Source organism: Ambystoma mexicanum, chromosome 4q, assembly GCF_040938575.1.
Source record: "Ambystoma mexicanum isolate Mex_15411 chromosome 4q, UKY_AmexF1_1, whole genome shotgun sequence".
Lineage (NCBI taxonomy): Eukaryota > Metazoa > Chordata > Amphibia > Caudata > Ambystomatidae > Ambystoma > Ambystoma mexicanum.
Genome location: NC_090928.1, coordinates 719,244,742 through 719,266,938, shown reverse-complemented (window position 1 = coordinate 719,266,938; position 22,197 = coordinate 719,244,742). Strand labels below are relative to the sequence as shown.

The 22,197-nt window shown below is 44.0% G+C and overlaps 1 protein-coding gene across 2 annotated transcripts in view; it reads left to right on the top strand.

Moving 5' to 3' along the window:
• The window catches only part of PAK5 (p21 (RAC1) activated kinase 5), a 1,510,924-nt gene that overhangs the window by 1,463,561 nt on the left and 25,166 nt on the right, over positions 1-22,197 (top strand). The window lies entirely within an intron of this gene.

The window sequence follows — 22,197 nt, the reverse complement described above, 5'->3', positions numbered from 1 at the left end:
CAGTCTTGACTCCGCCAGCCAGATGTATCAGCTTTACTGCCACAATTCTCTTATGTTGATCCTCTTCTCTTGATATTTATGGCATTTTCTTTACGTTTGACCGAATTTTGTAATGTGAAAACATGTTGGAATTTTTCAAATGAAAGTACTTAGATACCTTAGGTAAAAGTGTTTGGACACACGGACATACGCATCAATTGTGGGTGTGTCTCTGAACTGAAACAATGGGCAGGTAGGCTGAATGACATCAGCACTTCTAAAAGTAGCACAGAACCCTTAGATTTAAATTTAAGTATAGAAGATTAAAGTGGGCAACGTTTGTAAAAACAACACATTAGTATGTATTGTGCTAACACTGGATGTAGCATCATTTTGTGCGGCTACACTTAATGTGTGTAACTTCACTAAAGGTCAGTGGTTCTTATGAATCTTTATTGTAGGCATTAAGTACTGCTGCTTCTAGATCATTATTCTTGGGGTACAATCCTAAAGAGCTGGGCAGATCTGCGCAGTGCACACATTTGCTGATCAGATCTGAGCAGTGTAGGCAAAGTAAGGTGTTAATTCCCTAATAAATATGGAGGGGCTAGAATCATATCCAGTTCTGAATGTTCATTGACTCCACCTCCCAAAGCTTTGGAGGGAAAAATGTCAGATCAGATGATGACAGGATTGCTGCAGGCTGGGCATCCCAAAAGCTATTGCTTTCAAGATAAATGCAAAACTGTGGTTTGGCCTACCTCTGTGTTCTGAAAAGCTAAGAAAAAACCCTTGTAGATGGAAGCTTTGTAATTTAGTCTTACTCTGTGATTGCTGTTTTGTGCCAATGCCATTGAAGTGTGATTCCTTTCGTTCCTAGAAGGTGGCTTCTTGTAAAATAAATAAGCCTAGTGCATCGATTATAATAGTCATATGGAATATATGTTATGTTGATTCTGTAGGGAAGGCATGGTAACACAAATATGACACTGACACAATAGATACAGTTTGTAAAACCTTTATTGAAAATGTTGGGATCAAAGTAACTCCTAATTTGCCCTATAACTAAGATGGGAGTAGTCTCGACCATCAAACGATAAAGGAAACAGTCCTAGTGGAGTCAATCAAATCAAAATGGCTTATGCTAACAAAATCTATTGCCTGCCCTATCTCTTGTACAAAAAGTGTAAAAGAAGAGATGTATGCAAAAGGAAAAATCATAGTTCGAAAGAATAAAGGTAGTTGAACCAGCTCTCCTCCTCACATTACACCTCGCAGAGTAAGGCTGTCCCTGTAGGCAGGATGACACACTCTGGCTCGGTATCTGACACTCTAAGCAGTTCCAAACTGTGGACCAAGGCCTGCATTGCCTTCCACGTTGAAGTCTTTTTCTTGACTTTCCAAAATTGTATTTCCAACGTAAAGTTCACAAAGGTCACCCTCTGCCCGTCTCAGACCTTACAGCACACACTTTACGTAGGTGCCCCTCTGTCGGCTCAGACCTCTCACGTCACAATTCAACACAAACTTGCTGGCGGGCTCCCTTCCCTAAGCTGATTGCACTTCGGGTCTCCCTCAATCGGGATGTCGAAGACTTTCGAATGTGCGTGGCTCGCTTTACTGACCACCGCAGGACCAAGTTTTTTTGCTTCAAACAACATACCTTTTACAGAGATATTCGAATGGGCTGCTACCTTTCGCTGGACCACTCATTTACTTAGTATCGTTGATCTTACAGCTGCTTTTTACTTCAAAGTTCAGTCACAGGTCAGCCTTTCTTCGCCTCTCATCTATACGCATGCAGCCTTCATTTGTGATATAATGTTGCTACTTATTTTGCTTTAATACAAACCGGTCTCTCAAGTCGCTTGCCACTCACCAACTGTGTGGGCTTCTTTCTTGTTTTGCTATTTTTAATTTACGCGTCAAGGTTAGTACCACAGGCTGGGCCTCGCCTCCCCAACTCTGCTGTTCACCCAGGAGGGTCGCTGGCGTGCCTGAAACACAATGCAATCTTCAGTTGTGGGATCTGGCCTTCTCCACTTGTCTTTCACAGTTTATCGGAGGCAACGACCTCCAGTAGGGAATCCTTGGGGTTTCCGGCCCACTGCTTTCGTCCCTTGGTCCGTTGCTCTACTGCAGTGGGTGTGCCTTTGTCCTGAAAGTACTGCTCGTACTCATGTTACACCTTGCTCCGAGTGTGTCTTTAGGTGTTTTCTTTTATACATATGAGGAGAGCTAACTGGTATGAGGTTTATGCACTTAGTGTAAAGTTCCTGACTTTTCCTAACCCGATTGACGGGACATGTCCAGTATGATGTGAGAGAGTTAGTCTGGTTACTCTGTCACCCTCTTCCTCGGCCCAGTGTTTGTGTAAAAAGGGAGGTGATTTGGGACTTCAGAAAATCTTGTAAAATAGGATGTCTGTTCCCTGTCCGTTGCCTGGTCGGCCTGATGGGGCTGCCTCGACATCGCCACACGATTGCCCTGTGACTGTTGTGACCACGCTGTCTCTCAGAGCATAGCGTGATGATAGTGTCAGTTTCACTCATTGGGGTTAGTCACTCTATGGACCATCACGTCGATTATCTCAGACTTTCCCTCCCTCTTTCCATCTCACCTGGACTTCTATTCTCCTACCTCCAGCTGTGCTCAGTGGCTTTACTGTGATGTTATCTGCTCTGCTAATTTTTAAACTTAGCTGTGTCCAGTGGCTTTACTGTGATTTCATCTGCCCTGCTAATTTTTCAACTTAGCTGTGCCCAGTGGCTTTACTGTGATTTCACCTGCCCTGCAAATTTTTCACCTTAGCTGTGTCCAGTGGCTTTACTGTGATTTCACCTGCCCTGCAAATTTTCACCTTAGCTGTGTCCAGTGGCTTTACTGTGATTTCACCTGCCCTGCTAATTAGCTGTGCCCAGTGGCTTTACTGTGATTTCACCTGCCCTGCTAATTTTTCAACTTAGCTGTGTCCAGTGGCTTTACTGTGATTTCACCTGCCCTGCTAATTTTTAAACTTAGCTGTGCCCAGTGGCTTTACTATGATTTCATCTGCCCTGTTAATTCGTAAACGTAGCTGTGCCCAGTGGCTTTATTGTGATTTCATCTGCTCTGCTAATTTTTAAGCTTAGCTGTGCCCAGTGGCTCCATTGCGCTCCAGCTGTCCTGTATGGCTGTATCTGCTTCTGGGGGAATACTGCATAAAATCGTCGCAGGATTCGGAACTAGAGGAAACTCTGCTTCTACAATCTGGTTAATCGGTCTCATATCCTGAATTAAATTACATGACCCACCCTTTGATTTTTTGATATGATACACTGCGGTATTACATGGTGACTCTGATGTCGCCAAGATGCCTTGATCCATCATGGCTGATATAGTCATAAAAATTCCCTTGTCTGCTTCTCGAGACATGGGATACTGCCTTGCTTGAGGCAAAATTGCTCCTAGTTTCAACTTAATCTTGACCTCTCCCGCCCCCTTCAACAGGCCTACGTCATAAGGGCATGTAGTCTATAAAGACGTTTGCACTTTTTCTATATCCTCATCAAAAAATGCTGGATGCTGCCGCACTATCACCATTTGCTGTGGGATCTCAATTCTTTCTATCCTGATCCATTAAGTAATGCTAATTTCGAACACTACTTCGTCATCTGACGGGTCGTCTTTAAACATATTCTCATCAGTCACATCAGTCAATCTATACCCTTCCCCAATAGCAATCACTGTTCTCCATGGCCTGCCCTCATCATCAAATCCTTTGAGCATGGCTAATTCCCCTCACACTATGGCTGCCTGCAATTCTAGGGGAAAAACCTGTCCCCCCACTTCGTCCATAGGTATTCGTGGCCTGAATAGAAACTCATCAGGGATTCTCATAATCTTGCCCACTGAGCCAGGTAGCCACGTTAACAAAATGTGTACTCCATATTGAAAAACGTCTGGCTCTAACGGCGTTGCTCGCAGAGCTATTTGTCCTGTAAATGCCATGATAAATTCGCCCACATTTAAATAATGTTTTCCTGGCGTGGAGCACACTATGCCTTGGTCAGTGTAGGAAATCGTCAAATTCAACTTTGTCATTAAATCTCGGCAAAGAATATTAACTGGTGTCTGTCTTGAATACAACAATGGGACAGATATATCGCACTCTCTTATAGAGACTGGTAATTTCTCAGTAAAAAGAACTCTACTTGTAGCTCCAGAGAACCCTTGAACATTCACAGCATTTCCTGATGATGAAAATGTTCCCTCTCGTACACATGAGCGAGTTGCCCCAGTGTCTACTAAAAAAGAATACGATTTGCCTCCTATGGTAACATTAACCATTGGTTCATCTTGAGGATTTGGCATCACCAGTAGTACTGAACACATCAAGTCACCCTGTGAGCTTTTCTATTGTGGATACATGCTTATTCCCGTACCTGTAAAAGGATTCCCTGCTGCATTAGTGACCCCCCCTACTCTAGAAGTCAATACCTGTCCTGTGTTTGCACTCTGCTGTTTCTGCATGGGTGCGTGCTGTGACTGCCCTTGTGGTGGATTCAGTGGTGCTTTCTGTGGTTGCAAAGCCTGCTGGGCATGCAGCACTTGTGCTTGATACACTGTCTGATCTTGGGGGAACACATCTCTACTTTGTGAGCGATATTCTGGAGGATAAGCTGTCCCCCCGCTTGAGAATTGCCCATTCTGTACACACCCTTGGCTCCCACATGTTCGTGCGATGTGCCCTGTCATTCCACATGTCCAACACAGAGGAGGGAGTCTCCTAATCTGCCCTACCTGCATCTCTTGATTACTTGATTATCATTCTGCACATTCTGAGAACCACCTTGGTTACTCTGAAAGTTTCCGTGATTTTTCTGAAAGCCTCCCCTGCCTCTCTGCATAAATCTGTTCCCTCCTTGATCCGACTGCCACTGATTATTCAACTGCGGCACCCCCGCTACTTGCTGTGTTCCCAGCCCCTCTCCTTCTATAGCATATTTCAACAGTTTTTTCTGTATTAGCTTAGCTTCCTCGAGCATCCTAGAATCTTCCCTTTTTCGATTTTTCTCCTGCAACAATCGGCAATGGTGTGAAATGGTCAGCTGTTTTTTCTTTGCCATGGCTTTGCCCCCATACCCACCAGCTTCTTGAGCTGTCTCTGTACCTGTTCTGGCAATACCTGACACAAAATATGATAAAATGCAGGTATTGATTTCCCACAAGGCTCTCGAATTTCCAAAGACCACTGTTCGAGAAAATGATGAATGTAAGCAAGCAGATCTTTGCTTTCCTGCATCTTACGTGCCATAATTACACCCATATCCGACGTATCAGGATATTGTACTCTAAGCGCTTTCCAGACTGCCGCTCTACAATTATTAAATGCCGCTCCATCATGAGCTGTGTACTGTGCTGTGACACTTGAATATCCTGCTCTCGTCCAAATGTTGTCAGCCCTTTCCCCAAGGATTGCTGCTAGGAGACCCTTAATGTCCCGTATACCTAAAGTATTTCCTCCTGTCATTTTTCCCAATTCATAGATCCATTTCCCCACCCGGCAGTTAAACTGGGCAATTTACATCTTAAATTGTCCTTATCCATCTGGGGCCATGGGATATACTGCGGTCTGGCCCCTCCTTTTTGTAACAAGGGGAATTGCGAAATCCCAAAATCGCAATCAGCTCCCATCGTCTGCCTATCCATAGTAGGGACAATGGTTCCTGATCACCTTCTTCCTGGTAATGACCTCAGTCTGCTCACATATGGTGATGATTTCCCCCTCCCACTATGAGATCGCCTTTTAAGTCGCTCTGGGTACATCATAGGCTTTCTGCGTCCTTTCTTTAGGCTGGCTAAATCTGACCACCGTATTGCCTTGTCTGTCTGGAAACATCCCTCAGGACTGCATGCACTAACACCCTCCTCTTCACGGAAGGTTTCCCTGTCTTCATCTGACATTTCTTGTCCCCAACTTGTATGACTGTCTTCTTTCTCGTCTCTGTTCAGAGTCAGACTGTCCAAAGACAAGGCTCTATGCTCGAGACTAAACAGGCCTCCCTCCTTGCCTCATGACTGGGCAATTTCAGATTGATGTCTTTTCCTCTGTTTCTCGATTCACTTTTTGTCCTCATCTCCTGATCAGCCTTCTCAATTCTGTCTGATACTTTCTATCTCAAAATTATCCTCTAGGTTTACCCTAGAGGGTCCTGGCATTTTCGTCTTGCGACAGAAGAAACTCCTCTGTCTTCCCATAATACTACTGGACTCTGTTCCATTAGCCCTTTCTCAATGTGATCAATGTTGTGTGCCCTCTGTCTTCTCTTTCATTGTATTTCTTCATCAAATTCCCTTTGTTTCCATGCTTCCACCCTAATCCTGTCGTCTTCCTGTCTTTTCGCTTCTCTCCTCTCATTTGCCCTATGCACCTCTCCGTCTCTGCGTCTTTGCATTCATTTATCTTTTACTTTCTGTTCTTCCTCCTCTTCTCTAGCCTATTTTGTTCTTTAATTCCTCTTTTTCCTGTTATAATATTTTCTTTGTTCTTCTGCTCTTTTTTCCTTTCTTAACTGTTCTTTCTGATACATCTGTTCTCGTTTTTGTCTACTCTTTCTTTTACACTCTTTCAATCGCTTCTCTCATTCCCTGTCTTTTTTATCATGCTCAACTTGGTCTTCTCCTTGCCTTACTTCCTCGATGTTCTTCCCATCAAGTTGGAGTAATATTTGACCACCCATCCATTTGTTCTGTATGAGTGCTATCTCGTCAGCTTTGTATTTTTCTCCTTTCCATCTATTAATTTCCTGTTCTATATCTAGAGTCACATTCGGTCGTTCGCTTTTCTCTTTGTCCCATAAGACTTTAGAGATCACTTCCTTTTCTGGCGTTCTTTCTAGGCACTCGTCACTGCTATAAGCAGGTGGTTTGTGTATCGGATTATTATATACTATTGCTGCTTTAAGTTCCCTCAACGGATACAATCTTTCATCTTTTGTACTATCGCCATTTACTTCAGGCGTGGTAGGGGGAGCAGAAGGCTCAACACCCCCCTCTTTACACTGGTTAAGCATCCAGTCTTCAGGAGGCGGGTCTTCCCAGTCCTCCTTATACATTTTCCAAAGCTCTCTTTCCCGTGTACGCCGCTTGGAAGTATGTGGTCAAATTCTGTGAAACCGCTTTTGACAGTGAGCCCCCTGTGACCATGACATGAACATTTTATCTGCCGTGCCTTTAACCCATTCTGCACTATATTGCTTAAGCTTGGGTGCATGTTTTGGCAGCTGTTTGGATAGGTGCATGAGCGGAGTCACATCCTCCATTGTGACAGGTTTCAAATCGACTGTCAATACTTACTGTTCTTTTACACAGAAATACTTTTCAGGAAAACAATAAATATGAGTGTGCACCAATCGGCGCTGCTCCAAACCTCTATGTCTCACTTTACTTCACTCTTACTATTCAGTAAATGCCCTCAATGACTAAGTAAATAAATCATTTATTTTCCACCTTTTAACACAATCTATCATTTGTCGTTCTTAGACATCTCATTGTTTCCTTTATACATAAAATACATACAATATACAAACAGACAAACTGGCTGGCCCCAACATATATCTCTTCTCAGCGCACCTCGCTGCTATTCTTGCCCCTAAAAATACCCCAATGGGGGTGTGAGTTATTCCCTTTAGCAAACCTTGTTCGGTGTCGCCTATGTATCCACTTGGATTTTGAAATAACTCATTCTAAACATTCCTTGAACGTAGGATTATGGGCTTAATCTGTGACGCTCCTCGTTGATACACCTTTATGTGACGCTCTTCGTCATTAACTAAGTACCTCTATGTGATGCTCTTCGTCATTAACTAAGTACCTCTATGTGACGCTCTTCGTAATTAACTAAATACCCCACCAACCCTCTGTTTCTTTCTCCCCATCATCACTTTCCCCACTCAATGCTCATTCATTGTTTGCCACCTTTCTCAATCTACTCACCATTTGCTTTTCAACTCCTGACCCTCTGGATCGTCTCCTCCTCCATCGGCCACCGTCGCCTTTGGTCCGCTCAGTTCCCTGTAGAAACCAGGAGGGGATTTCACAAAACAGGGACCCATCCCACCTATCTCTTTATGTCTTGCACAAACTTTTTCAGCCACTAGCTACAGGAAGCCTTGCGGTCCTCCAGCTAAATGGTGGAGGACATTCGATATTCCGAGACCCTTAAAAGCCTACTGGGTCGACGGATCTTTAATGCGTGTTGCCAAAAGGGCTAAAAGCTCACCGGCTTCACGTACTTGCCGGACGGGAAGACCCAGACAAAATAATATTGATGATCGATGCTGAAAAAGCGTTCAACAAAGTCCGGTGGGACTTCATGTTTAAGGCACTCACAGTTTACGGATTCCCGACAAAACTCATGGAGCTCGTACGATTACTCTGCACGAATCCCAAACGGCATCGTCCCATGCATGTTCAATCTATATTCAGGCACCAGACAAAGCTATCCCCTTTCCCCCCTCTTGTACATTCTATCCATCGGACCATTAGCTGAAAAACTATGCACTGATCCACATTGGTCCGGCGTGATGAGAGGGTCAGAAGAACATTGAATTTCCCTGTACGTGATGACCTTCGGGTTTATATTAGCAATCCCACAGCCTCGCTTCCCCGCCTACATCAAATGCTCCTCGAATTTGGGCCCTCGACGGGATACAAGGTAAACTGGAAGAAATCAGAGGTTCTACTTCCCAGACCAGATATACCATGGGATCCAGGCAGGGTTGCCCTTTTCGCCTCCAGCTGCACTCTATCAAATATCTTGGGATCCATGTTGCCCCATCCATTTAGGAAATTGCAGACCTGAACTACCTACCTATCCTCGCAAAAATTAAATCTGATCTTATCAGGTGGAATACACTTCTGGTTTCTCTGTCACATCCGTGCTTTCAAAATGAACTCCCTCCCACAACTCATATATCTAGCAATGATGCTACCTTGTGCTCCATCGCAACAAGTGTACAAATATCTAGACACACAATTAGCCAAATTCAACTAGTTTGGCAAAAAGGCAAGGATCCGGCTCGAAATTCTACAGGCCTCCAACAACGATGCTGCACTGGCACTTCCAGCTTGGCGGACTTAATATCAATCAGCCCAAATATGTTGGGCCAAGAGATAGCTGGATACATCAGATACATTTAGCTGGAGATGGATGGAACTCTCCCTAATAGCACCATTTACACCGGCAGAAACCATGGCCATCCCACTAAATAAACTCCCTACATGCATTAGGTCACACCCATTGATAGGCCCTTCGCTGGCGAAATGGCATAGGATGAGACAACTGCTGGGTGCTGATATCCGGATGGCCCCAGCCTGGATCAGCATTCGGGCAATCCTTTGAACATGCCTAGACCACACTCTACAAAAATATCAAAACTCCCATTGGCCAAATATTAGAGTGCTAGACCTATACGACGGGAATACACTGCTGGGGCTCCAAGCTAGCCAAATACTCCAACTACAACACACAGAGTGGATACATTACCATGTCATACCATACAGAATGTGATTAGATCCAATACATACAACCAGCCAGACATTGCAAAGCACCCCATCAGTGGGAGAACTTGAAATGGAACGAAACCCAATGGAGTTCCTGTGTTTACCCTAATTATATACCAAATGCATCCCAAGCAACACTAAACGTAACAGAATTCTCACAGCACAATAGTCCAATGACATACACATCCCAATAGACCTGGGCGATATATATGACTATTTTAGAAAACATTCCCTCAACATCACGAAATATTCACAATAGAGAAATGCAATATAAAATGATCCAAAGACTACTATACACCGAGTAAACTCTATCGTATGGGCCTTATCCGCTCACCTGAATGCTGGCGACAATGTGGTGAGTTGGGTGAAATGTACTTATGTGGATACTTATGGGGTCATACCCCGTGGTAAAGGCATACTGGAAGAGGGTCCACAAAACGATCACCCAGATTCCCAACATAATGATCGACTCGACGGCTGGACCAATGCGATTGGAGTAGATGATACGGACTTGCACACCGACCCAATTATAAGGAAGCTGGCACACATAATCCTCTTCTCTGCACACAAACTCTTAATCGTGAAGTGGAAAAGAGACAAAATCTCTACCAAACAAGCATGCATAACGTTGATTACTAAAATCTACTTGAATGCTCCGTCCTGAGACGACGAGGCAGGATTACACAAGCAGACCACTGTAGGGATATATTTGACAAATACATTGATTAAGACAGCAATATTGACAAAGCCCCCCTTATTATATATTATCGTACCATACTTATGGGGTCATACCCCGTGGTAAAGGCATACTGGAAGAGGGTCCACAAAACGATCACCCAGATTCCCAACATAATGATCGACTCGACGGCTGGACCAATGCGATTGGAGTAGATGATACGGACTTGCACACCGACCCAATTATAAGGAAGCTGGCACACATAATCCTCTTCTCTGCACACAAACTCTTAATCGTGAAGTGGAAAAGAGACAAAATCTCTACCAAACAAGCATGCATAACGTTGATTACTAAAATCTACTTGAATGCTCCGTCCTGAGACGACGAGGCAGGATTACACAAGCAGACCACTGTAGGGATATATTTGACAAATACATTGATTAAGACAGCAATATTGACAAAGCCCCCCTTATTATATATTATCATATACGCCCCGTCGTATATGATAATATATAATATTATCATATACTTGTTCTTGGCTCGAGCCAAGAACAAGTTCTGAAGAGCAATGTCAACAAATGTTGCTCCACATTATATATCTTCTCGAAAGTCGCTGATGTCTGAGTAGCAGAACACTGCGCTCTACCAGATGGCCCCTACCTAAATATATAATGCCAAACATCCCTACAATGTATGTGTATTATTACTATCACTGTTATAACAACAGCTACCATTTATGTTGTGGATGGGGTCAGGAAATAACACTGAACTATGTGAGCAATCGGGATGTTGGCTTTCCCTTTTTTCTTCCCTTATTTTTTTGTTTTACTTCCATGTCTATGTTGTGTGAGTTGGAGTAGAGGGGAGTGGGGAGGTTAGGTATGGATCGAAGATAATGAAACCCAGCCTCTGTGTTAGGCTGATGGGTGAAGTAAAATGTCAATTACATGCTTTGCAAAAACCTAATAAAAAGAGTGTTTAAAAAAAAAGAGGTGGCAAAGTTAAGAAACTCCTGGAAGGCGGTAAGACAGGGAAGTGAAGAGGAAGAGTGGTGCAACATCAAGGGCAACAAGGAGGAAGGGATAAAAAGAAGTGCAGAAAAGGAGTGGCGTATTCCTGAGAAAGGTGACATTACATCACCAGAGAGGCAGAACAACAGTAGCAGGGAGGGGAAAATCTTGTTTCCTAAGACAACAAGGGGGACACCTACGAGTTGTGTATGGGCAGGCTAGTGGTAAGGTGTCCAGGCGGGACAGGGGAAGCTCAGAACAAATAGAGAAAGAGAGGAGGTTCCATAGCAGGACCACATGATGTAAGATGCTGAGGGCAAGCAAGAGACTGAAGTGGGTTGGAGAACCAAGACCCTGATGGTAGAGAGTTGGTAAGAAGCCAACACCCGAACCATATCCTAGCACCTTATTTGATGGCCGGCTCCACTACAACACCACATACTAAGCTGACCAAGAGGCTCCATTACGGATCTGAGATTTTGGAGTATCCTCCCTCTTAGAAAACCAGAAGAAGGGTGCAGAAACCCCTTAAATCCACCTGTGACTGAGAACCAAGGGGTAGAGATCCTGAGAAGGCTGGTGCGGAATCCCATTAAGCCACAGGCTGATAAGCTGAGAGACACCCCATAAAGACTGGAGAAGGAGGATGCAGGAACCCTGTTAACTTTGTAGGGAGCTACTTTATTTTTAGGTTATCCTGAAGCATGGCCCACATCCCAGAGAATCACCATCCTGACAACTCTGGCTTAGTTAAATGCCTCCCTGTTTATTATTTTAGCCCTGAAATGTGCACAACTGTAATAAAACTTTTGTTAATGACATCCTTTTGTCGGGCCTTTAAAATGTCGAACATTATTAACCACATGACAGCTTTTAGCTGGATCATTAACTTACTAAATGATGTATTCTTTTATAATGTATTCATTGTGCAAGCTGATGAATCCATGGCCGATCTAACATATGAAGTACATCAACCAACGCTTTGCAAATGCCACAGCCTTGCCTATGGTAGGTTGTCTCCTGACATTGTTTATACCACTTTGAGAAACCTGAAGGTATCTCACTTACTAGTCCCCAGGGATCTGTCATCCAGGTGGCCAGGACACAGCCATCGCTATTAGATCCAGTTCCTGGGGGTGGACCAGTGCGGGAGGATCACCTGGATGGGGGGTCCTTGGGGAGTGTAAGTGGGACACCGAAAGGTTGAGACGCAATAACCCCTTCCTTGGGACACCTTTTCCCCATCCGGCCTAGTAGGACACATAAAAACTTTACCCCCCTGGCCCCCCTTTTCGTACACAAACACTTTCTCACTGCGTGAACAACAACAGACTATTACAGCCGTTTACCTGACATGTCCCAACACAAGGGTCAGGCAATTACCAACAACTACACACACCTGACTACCCTTTCCCTTCCCCATAGGGATTAAAGGCGGAGCACAAGATCACACTCCGAGCAAGGCCAAATGCACGAGGAAGCAGCTATTCCAGGACGACAGTTCAAACTGAGAGAAAAGGCGGCAAGACCTGAAAGGACGTCAGTGAGGGAGTTGCCCTTGCCCTTTTCAACCCCGGCCCATAAAAACCTCTAATGAAAGAAACTTACAACCGGGAAGCGCAGCTGGCGCATCGTGTAACACATGTCAGCAGACCATGGCACCCTCTCGCACTGATAGCCAGGGCAGGAAGACGAGGTTGCCATTTTGGTACCGTCCTTGACTCCCGCGGCAAAGGAATCAACAACAAGTTCAGCACAGCCGGTGAGTTGGAGGAAGCTGATAGTCACCCGAGATGCGCTAAGCGCAAAGTTGCAGTAGCAACAGTAAGAAGATCATTATACAAGAGGACTTTTGTGAACACATTGGTACCAGAGATAGTGTTCCAGCGCCACATGGGCACATAGTCGAAGGTCTCTGGCTGGTACCCCTCTTTGAACAAAGAGACTGTATCGAATATTGGGAGGAAAGAAAACAGCAAGTACCAAGAGGTCATAGGGAAGGCCGGTATAGAGAGTTAAGGTGGTCATACGAGGGTCGAGCCAAATCCTTGTACAATCGAAATTCCTTAACCCATTACCGAAGTTTTGACATTGTGAAACAGGCGTTTGCACCCAGCAGCGGGAAACACTGTGCGAACTCTGAATGTGTGAAGCCTGACTGGGGGCTTAAGAGAAAGCCTGACTGGGGGCTTAAGAGAAAGCCTGACTGGGGGCTTAAGAGAAAGCCTGACTGGGGGCTTATGAGAAAGCCTGACTGGGGGCTGGAAAACCAAGGGAAGTGAATCCTGCATAGTGAATATTGTGATGACAAGTGTGAGCCCGACTGAGCGATGTCCACAGTGAGTGGTTGGTCTGAACCCGACAGAGGGAGGCTGACAATCGAGAGAAGGATCTGAGGGGGATCCAAGGGTCACAGGTAGTCATCACACGTAAAGATTACCTGAAGAATCTTTTGTTGTTTTGGCATATCAGGCCCTCTGAAGCAAGAGACTTTGCATGAGAAGAGACTTGCGCACAGAAGACCCTGATACTGAGAAAAAGGAACTGAAAAGCCCAGGAATGTGCCGTGCTCAAGAGTCCTGCCTTGTCCCGTGCTAAATAACTTGGGGAAGGGAGACCCGGCCATACCATCTTGACTTATCATTTTGTGAACACTTCTTTCTTTTCTTATGAACATTATCTTGCACTATTTTGTGAACCTAGCAGTAAGGATTGGCAATAGGTTTCTTAGTATAATCCCTTTTATTTAGACTAGACTCCACTTGGACAGTATTATTATTGTTTGATGGTCGTAGCTTGCTCCCATCTTAAATTTAGGTTTAGATTACTTGTTTATAAAACCCATTTTACAGTTTAATAAACACCCTTGAACTTTGATCACTTGTGTCTGTCTTACTTTAATGCCATGCCTTTCTTACACCACCCACACAGCGTTAAAGTAACATGTAAAGAAATGATGGCTATATTGAACATGGAGCCTACATGCATTGATACATTTTTCATTTTTAACTTTGCAGCTGGTTAGGATGACTTCCCTATTGTTGTTTTTGATGGATTTTCCCCTATTGTACCGTTGAGTGTCAGAGAAACCAAGCTCACGCCTCGGTTTAGGGTGATGACAAACACAGACAGCTTTAATGTTGTCTGGCAAGACAAGAACACAGCATCTGACATCTCTTGGGAATTGACTGCCCTAATCAGACCCACCCTCCAGATCCCTCAAATGTATAGGTCACTATTCGGCGTACAGATTGGAAACCTCAGAACATTCTGGAGACCATAGCTAATCCTTCTAACAGAAATATCCTGACTCCCACAAACACAATACATCCTTTCATTCACAACTAATCCATCTTTGAAATCAACTCCGGCTTACCATGTCAAATGATGAGATCTGCCTGAATGCGTCCCGCCAAGGGGCATACGCAACTTCTCTATTGTGTCGTCATTCGCACTCTATGAGCGATCCTTTGTCTGTATGCGACCATAGCAGGTTTTGCAGTTGCTTGAGTCTAAAAGAGCTTGGCTTCAATTTCTTCAATAGAGCACTTTTCTAGTCCTACCTGAGCATGCTCGAAAGTCCAACAGGAACCAACCATTACCTAGCGTCTTCCTATTAAATGGTGGAATATAGTCTGCTGTAAAGGAAACATATTAGAATCAAAGAGATTCAACAAAATAAGGTGAAGAGGGTGTATAAAGGACATGTTTGGATTCCACAATAGCTATCAATCGTTGCAATATGATTTTTTCTCAACTATTTAGTGAAAAACTGGTCACATACTTTAAAGTGGTACTCTGTAATAAGCTACAAGAAAGTCATCAGGTCATCTTAACATGCTCAAGAAAGGATCTCTGGCTCTCCCTAGGAACACAGACTGTACCTATAGGGACCGTTTCAGCATCAAAGTCACCTGTTATAAACGCATTTCTCCTCTTTTGTCTGCTTTGCTGTCTAATAACTGATTAGAAGTGAGTGTTCTCACTGAAGGTAATGCCCACTGCATTTTCTTGTCTTTGACTTAGAAATATTGAGTGGGACATTTCTTAGAGGACAGTCATATACAAACTTTCAGTACGTGTGTTTCTTGAAAACAGATTATTCCTTCTTTTTTTCTTCACTGCATAAGACCTATGGTTGTATTGGTCTTCAGCCCCAGCACATGAAATGAACATTGTTTGAATGTGACTCTGTAAGAGAAGAAACTTCATCAACTCACATATATATTCCTACCATCCTCCCCTGGTTTTTAACTTTAGAATTTGTAAGAGGACTGGGCGACCAGGACAAGTGATCTATCCCCTTAAAATACCCCCAAACCAATAGTCAAAAACCCCAAGTGTGCAAGAAACAAAATACGGATGCGCAGACCAGAACCTATACTGTTGAGGCCATAAACAAGGTGTCACAGTTCTGGGAATCCATAAATGGGGATTTGAAATCCCCCTAAGCAGTGAAGAACTCTCGAGTTTACTGCAGCAATGCGCCTAGCCCACCACCACAAACACATCAACTACCATAAAAAGGTACGAGTATTGAATCTCAGAAACTAGCTTGGCCATTATGATTACGTGTAGAGCAAAACAATCATGTTCAGCTATCATAATGCAACGGATTAGATTTCTTCAAGACTAACACTTCTGGGAGTGCTAGTGTGCAGCATGCAAAATGGCCACAGACTGGAAGAGCTCCAACAAGCTTAAATTCAGTTGAAAATATGTGCCACTAGTGAAACCGCAGTGAGACCAGAGCGGTGGTAGAGGACGTGGGAGAGTGGTGTCACACACCTTGCACCCTTGGGACTGAGGGGCTGTCTTATGGTTTGCCCGGCCTACCATGGGGGCCTGTGTGCTCCTGGAGACTGTGTGGAATGTTGTGGCATGCTCCTGTGAATCTGTGTGTGTGGCTTGCTGGGTGCCCTAGGACTTGCTCCGGTGCTAGTTGAGCCACTGACACCATGGCAGGACTTGACAATGGAGCTTCCTCATGCTCTCTTCCTGATCACTGGAGGCAGGTACGGGCTGCGTTTGGTGGCCAGGGGAGGGCTTCCTGGCTCCTTGTGTCTGTTGGCCACTTGAATAGCGCATGATGACTCCTCTTCAGGGCAGCCTAGAAAGGACAAACCTTTAGACCCCCAGACTAGCAACTGTGGCTTCTGCGGAGTATTGGATCGGCCCCTTCATGGGTGCATCCACTCCCTCCTGCAGCTTGGTTCGCAGCCACTATTGTCTTTTTACAAGGTTTGCCGATTTAGGACCGCTCCCGATCTTCTGCAAACCCCAACGTTGAACAAGGTGGGAAACTAACACCCCTTGCATCAGTGCATTGAGCAACATTGGTGAAATACTATAAAATATTGCAGGCCCACTAGTGCTTTGCTATGGAGAACAATCGAAAACAGGCAAAGCTGGATGCATTTACAAGCACGCCTTGGAGTTGGCAGTGAATGGCTGGGGACTGTATCAGAGCTTCTGGAGATGAAACCGGGAATGGAATCCTATGATCTACATAGATTTGCTGCACTGCTGCTTTCACTCAAGGATAGTCCATGGGGCAGAAACTAGAGTTATCGTCTTCTAGGGTTGACATATCGATGTCCCAAATTGAGAAGCTCTGCAGTAGAGTGTTTGAAGCTGAGAAACAGATTGGAGCGGTTGAAGACAGTGCCACTCAGTTGCGGATAGAAAGCCCATAGTTTACTACTGGAAATAAAAAGAATTGGCACCAAATGTGAAGACTTGTAGGGGTCTAGGAGGAATAATATAAGCCTGACAGAGACGAGATCGAAGGCAAAATGGGGAACTTTATTGAACAACCTTCGAAAATAATTCCTAGATGACACTCTGGTATTGCGACACTTCATAGTGGAGTGGGCCCACAGGTCCCTGATGGTAAGGCCAATGCAGGGCACCCCAGATTGCACAATTATCATCAGAGTACTAAACTGTAGAGATCTAGACATGCTCCTCGTGGCCTTGAGAGAGAAAAAGTTGTTGAATTATGCCTATGCTAAGCTATTGCTGTTCCCGGATTTCAGCCCAACAATATAGGAGGCGAGGAGACAATTTCAGAAAGGTAAGGAGGAGCTGTGGTGGGTGAACATGCCTTAGCCATGTTCTATCTGGCCAAACTCTGAGTAACAGCTGATAGTCGGGTACATTATTTTTCAAACCAAACATTGTTCTATACTTTGATAATACTGCTGTGTATGTGGACAGTGTATCTTTTGTATGGGAATCATTCAAGTGTTTCAGCAAGGCATTGTGCATTTCACGTGAGGCAGGTACCTTAAAGCAAATCCGGAGGGAACTGGGGAAGTGAGAGAATATCAAGAGGCTGGAATCAGAATGTACTGCATAGAGGATTGGTTGCACACTGGGGCGATAAAAGAACAGCTCATAGTTTTTCATGACTTTGAAGACAAGGAAGTATCTCTATGGCAACTAGGAAACACGGCAAGACGTGTAGGCCAAGTCGCCTTCTGGCATGGCTTGCTCGACATGAGAGAGAACAGAACATTATCAAAGCAGTGATAAACCAAGCGTGTGATAGGTGTTGGGGGTAGGAGGGCATTAATAATGTATGTCTAGAATACTACAAGGAGTTATACACAGCATAAACACCATACCCAAAAAGTAAGATCACTTTATGAGCTGGCTGAGAGCCTGAACAGTTTTATCACTGTTGATGAAATTACAAAGGCTGTTGATTCCCTCCCTAACGAGAAAGTCCCAGATTCTGATGGTCTTAAAGTGGAGTTATATAAGGCCTATTCAAGATAGTAGCTCTGTATCTAAAAGAGCTATATTAGAAGTGTGCTGCCAGAATTCACACAGATGGCATTGATCACGTTATTATTAAAGCGGTGCAAGCCAGACAAACATTAGAAATCTTATGTAACACTTTCCTTGTTAAATACAGAAAACAAAATCCTAGCAGAATTACTTGCAAATCATGTTTTACAGCCAATGCCTTACCTAGCCGGACCTGACCATGCAGGTTTCATTCACAGTACAGCTACGTAATATAACTTATGTAGGCTATCTGCCTTAATTCATAAAATTAAACATAAGGTCTCATCTGTTATGGCTACCCTCGACCCTGAGAAAGCGTTCCACTCTATCTAATTGCTCTTGATTTTCAAGGTGCCTAGCTGTATGGGGTTGAGAGAAGGTTATATTAACATGGTCAACCTATTCTACTCCACCCCTAAGGGCAGGGTCTGCACGAACATCACTACTTACCTCCCCGTTGTGCTAAACAGGGGTATGCGCCAGGGTTGTCCTCTTCCCCCACTTCTCTTTGCAATGTCTGTAAAGCCACTACCATGACTATTGTGAGAGAGGGCAACTTGGCCCCCGATCACTGAGGTTATAGAGTCATTTGGCAGGCTGTCGGTGTAAAAGAAGAACGGCGGAAAGTGAGAGCTGTTACCCCTTACCCCTTATATAAGGAGAACCAGCAAAATATGAGGTTTATCGGGGAGGACCATAACATCAGATATCTGGGTGCCATGGTGTCTACTGACATTAATTCATTACATGAAGAAAATGTCATACAACCACTAGTGGCTCTTAAATGTAAAGTTGTGAGATGAACACAACTACCTACCCCCATAACGGTTGGAATTTAACTCTTGGGAAAACATTCAACCCTGGGTGTCTTCTGGAGGGCACTTTGTTAAGTAGTGAGGGCAGCCGGTGATGACTTCCCCATTTGATGTTGCTTCCATTCTATAAAATGTCTGGCATGCCCATTAGGTCTGAAAGGCAGCTAAAGACACACTTTACTACTCTGGGAATCAATCAATTGGGGGATCTGTTCTTGAGAGAGGCACTGTTAATAGTTTAACTCTTTTTTATTATATAGAAGGAAAATAGCGCTGTGTCCACATTCCATGCTTTCCCACTGAACCAAAGACCTCTTAGATTATTCTCCCTCTATCAACCAGTAATGATAGATCATGTCGTATCTCCAAAATTACCACAAGATGCAGAGCTCACGAACGTCAACAGGAATACCCGCTAGGATGAGCTGATAGTCTGTATTTGAGGGGTCCCGCACCGAAGCGGAGTGGAAATGTGCATGCTTGCCAACGTATAAAATGTCACTGAACCTTGGACATAGATTGATACTGTTTGAATACTTTTACCTCCTATATTGCACGCCACACATGCTCCAATGGTATATTCCGGAAGGATTAGATTTTTCTGCTAGGCGTAGGCGAGGTCAGGCACACTTTATATAAATGGCTTGGAGATGTGTATGTGCGCAAGCCTTTTGGCGCAATGTCAGAGACAAGGTGTTGGAAATAATGGGATGTGAGATTCCACGTAACCCAAAGCTGTGGTTACTAATTCTGTTTAGCGATAAATCCATCAAGGTGGCAGAGTTGCTGAACCTCAAGTCGATAGTGGGCAAGCGACATGTGGCCATGCAGTTAGGTGGAAAATAGAGATCTAGATGAGTGATTTGATTTACTGTCATGCCAACTGTAACATACGCTGCACAGTTGCTGCCATCAGACAGCTCAAAAGATATATGGGCTAACGTGAGCGTGTGTCTTGCCCCAGAGGCTCAGCATGAGTGGTTCAGGCATACATGAAGAGGTTATCCACAGGAGAGCAGGTTCATTGGATGTGTCAGCAATTCCTGTTGCCAAAGACGGTCTTTAATCCTCTCCTTATGATATAATGAAACATGCTACCTATCCCATGAAATAACTGATTTTTGTGGAGTCTGACTTGTACATTACGGTGGAGTCTGTTAATGTCTGAAATGATGATCTTAGCGTGGCCTTACTAGTTCTAATTATATCATAATTCCGTCAGTTATGTCGCTGTTATGATTGAACAAAAGGATAAATAATGTTGGGAAAAAAAGATCACTTCTTCAAGGTCGAAGCAAATGCGAAACATCATAAACCTACAATAAAAGGCCCAACACAGCATCCCAACACTTCTCAAGCAAAACAGAAAACAAACAATCCATTTTCAAGTGATATCAACAGTTTCCTTTGCCAGTCTTACAGTTTGTTGGTTTCTTTGGTCCTTCCTTTTGAAGTCTAGGAATGATTGCCATCTGTTTGTGCCCTGACTAGACTTTGCAGTAAACTGTAGATCGACACAGAGGAGTGGTGCTGCGTTTCCCATCCAAAGCGCATCCACCCCTGTATGGTAGTTTTTTCATCTTTACAGAGTCAGAGCAGCAATAGCCTGGAATATTAATGGAATCTGATATTTGTAAAAGAGTGTACGTTACTCTCAAAATGACCTCAAATTGACTTTTTAGTTCGGATTAATCAAATGTATTTATCATATCCCTGGGCACAACCCTTTGGCCTCTGCAGAGTGGTCCCACTCTGGATAGATCCAAAATTATCTTTTTATGAGCCACCTTAGCAAAAACATTTTGAAACAAGGAGTGCCTCCACCCCCTTACGTCCCCACCCTCAGTTTCATCTGCAGGGCCTCAAACCCAGAGAGGATCCCAACCTCAAGGTTGGAAAACGGAAAGCATACTATGCAATTTTACCATACTCTTTGAGCTCAGGTATGGTATGCATCAGAGCTTGGTGGACAATTTGTATGGAGATGCGCGTTTCTCCCATGCTGTCTGAGTTGAACGGTGTCTTCCTTAATAACTTGTGTAGTTTGTTTGTTGCAACTTACATTTCTTGCTTACCCATTTTGGAAATGTCATCCTTTAGTGTGGCTGTGCGGTCGGGTTAATCCTTTTTTGTTAGTGGGCCACCGCTTTGGTTCATGTCTTAGGTTTCTCACTCGCTACTGTGATGAGACAGATGGTTCCCCTGCTTGGCTGACTTGTGAATGAGACTAGAATACATTGGTGCTTTTCTCTTCATGTGCAGATCTCCTGGCTGATATTGGGCAGCACAGGAGTAAGTGCACAGGACACTTAGGTGTGTTTTTGGATGCAGTTCCCTTGTGATTGTGCTAAGCATACAGTCAGACTTGCATCTTGTTAATGCACATGCTGCCTTAACTCTATGTTCACGTTCCGGTGGTGTTGGCATATATAGCAGGATGCCTCCACATAGTCTGCACTCTTTCTGTAATGTTGAAAAATGAAATGCTATTTGTATGTCTCTTTGTATATCCCTAGAATAAGCCAAATTCAGCCTTTGCTTCTCCATTCTCGTTACACATGTATCTTCTGTTTTTCTTGCCATACAGAATTTGGGTCGCTGGCTAGAAGGTGGGGCCATCCCACAGAGAAGGTGTCTCACTCCCAGCATCGAAAGGTGCTAATCAAATAGGAGTTTGGGGTCCTTTTCTTGCCACCATCTGCCACTGAATCCCTCATCGACTTCTCTAAGTCAGCTCCAATGTTCACCAGTCGACTTAAGTCCACTGTTGTGTATCGGTAATGGTGTATACCTCTGTAAAGTGCTGCGTTGCTTCTCAAAGCTAGGTCCGTGCTCAATAAATACCACAATACTAATATTAATAAATAATAATTGCTCCGCACAGAGTGCATTCTTCCCCTCTCTGTCGACCAATCGACAAACAGCTCCTTTCTAGGCTTGCTGTTAACTCTGCTCACTGAGGAGGGGCCACAGAGCTACTCTTCTCCATCTCAAGCAATTTACCATGAACACCATTTTGGAGTCTCTGCTGATGAGAATTCTTGTATAGTCCCTACGTTGCTGCCCCTTATCACATTTTTCAGCTCCCCAGAGGTAAATATAGTCCCCACCTGCTCCAGAATCGGTGCTGGCTCATCTGGCTTCTTTTTTCTGCAGTAGTCATGAGGGAGAACGCTTTATTCCTGCCCTAGTCCCTGGAGTAACTCAATCGGTCATTAGAGGACAATGCTGGCCACCCTACCTGCAAGTTTATTGCTTTTAATTAAAATAAAACCATGTAAATTAATATGTTTTAATTTTACTGTCAAATTGTAAAAACAAATGTTACCTGATTTGTATCTTGTTTTGTTTTTACTTTAAAAAAAGAAATTTTTCA